The following is a 2,199-nucleotide window of genomic DNA, read 5'->3' as shown; positions in this document are numbered from 1 at the left end:
TTCAGATTCAATCACACTTGGAATAGGCAGAGCAAACAGATTTTAGACCACGGAACAGTTAATAGATCCCAGATTGAATGTAAAGATAAACTAACTCCACAACACTGTTCAGTGACTGACACTAGACATTTTACATTATCCTATAGATTCAAAATGACATCAAGTGGAGGGGGATTTTCCCACTAATGACTTGCTTTAAGACAAGTTACTATCTTCTCCAAGGGGGGGCTGGATAGTGCCTCTGCTTGTTTGATTCATGAAATGTGTCTCAGACATCTACATTTTCATACCGTTAACGCATTTCTAAAGTTTAAACATTGTTAAAATTACTCGAAAGGCTACTTTAGCACTAAGATATTTACTAGGCAGTCCTTCCCCTTTCCCCAAATTCCGGGGGTTCAGCCCACTCGTTACTGAGGTTACAGATGGATTTACATTTTAGTGTTTTTTAAAGTCCTGTTATCTGGACCTTTAGAACCTATGAGATTTGCTACTCAATAGTTCAAACAATAGCTCTAAGAACATACATGACGCAGAACGTTAATGTAGTCATACAATTACAGAACATGGATACGATTGTTTAAAACAGTGCCCTAAATCCGTGATCGCTCTTATATAAAACCTTAATATTCATTACGCAAGATGTGTTTTTCTTCTATTTAATGATATGAAGCACTTTGATACGACAGTGGAAACGTACTGTAACGCTGTGTTGTAAAGTAAAGGGTAGGCGACCAGTTTCTTTGACTTGTTTGGGAAAGCAAAGAGCATAATAATACTGGCTTCAGCTCTGTAGCGTTTGATATTTTGTTCATGGGAAAAAAGACAAAACGATCCCTTCCCTCGTCCGCACCTGAATATGATTATTATTAAATTTACTGCGGCCGGATATGTCAGTGCTCAGACAAGGCTTCGCTGAATTTCCTTTTTTTCTTTTTAGCTTCAGTTTACAATCGATTATTCTAACGGGGGCTTCGAGGATTTGTGCTTAAATTCACGCTGGCCCCTGTTTTAATAACAATTCAGTGAATCTCTAAGTCCCATCCTTCCTCGCTGTAGAATAAGACAATCAATTTTCAGAGCAGCAATAGTTCACAACCCGTTATTTATGTTATTTATTTATTTTTAAACCCGATTGCTCCCCTGAAGAACTACAGTAGAAAGGGAATGCAACGGGCACTTAAATCCGCGGGACAGCTTTGTACATTTCAAATGAGATTCCTTGAGGGGAGTTTCAAGTCTAACTCAGGTACAGCCCCAACCATAGACCTAAAAGCTCCTGACCGGAAAGGTAAAAGAAGAACAAAAACTCTGCCACGCTAATAAACCTGGATGTAGTTCCATACTCTTATTCTGCATGTATGCAAATCTGAGTCCCCTCTGAGGCTTGCCTGTGTTCCCAGGAGGAAACTTTGCAAGCTTGGGAAAAGCAACGTTTCCCTATTTTTAATGAATACTCTTTACCCAGAGTTAATTTGATGGGCGTGTAACGGGGGAGGGGCACGAACCTATTTTTATCTATTGAATTCTGGTCTATGCTGCCGTCATGATCAAGTGAAGGAGCCTCGCACCTTTCACGCGGGAAGGAGAGGCGGGGCTGTGACTGACACGCCCGGAGGGGGAACGAAGGGGGTGAATTCTGGAGTCAGAGAGCAACACGTTGGGTTCCCCCACACCCTGCACTTTTATAACCTTGTAAGGAAGAAGGACCGGGCTCGAGATAATCCCCAATTTCTGATTGGCCCGCACATGGTTTGATTGACACAATCCCCCTGGCTCCGCCCAGCCCCAGTCACTTTATTGACACTAATGAGCGAGTTCTTTCCCACCGGTCTCCTGCTTGGAAGTGCTGACAGATCAAGGCAACAAATTTCAATTACAAGCCCTAATTTGTGTCCGCAGAGCGTTTGTTCCCCATGTCAGTCCTGCCTGGCCCGTCAGACGAGGCAGAGCTCGGAGGAGGAGGAGGGGGAGGAACAGCGCCTCTGCAAACGGGACTAGTTTAGACAAACTTGGCTGATCCCTGGCATTGCAAAAGCAGGGCTTGGAGAACCCCGCGCCCCTCGCCTGGGGGATCGGGAGGGCGGCAGGGAGCGAGACTCCGCTCAGGCCGGGCGCTGCAGCGCGGCGCGGCTTTGGCCAGGGGCCCGTTGCGTGTCTATGAGCGGGGTCTAGGGCGGGGAGGTGTGCGCGCCGGGC

This window comes from Emys orbicularis, chromosome 3 (genome assembly GCF_028017835.1).
Source record: "Emys orbicularis isolate rEmyOrb1 chromosome 3, rEmyOrb1.hap1, whole genome shotgun sequence".
NCBI lineage: Eukaryota > Metazoa > Chordata > Testudines > Emydidae > Emys > Emys orbicularis.
This window is presented reverse-complemented; position numbering follows the sequence as displayed.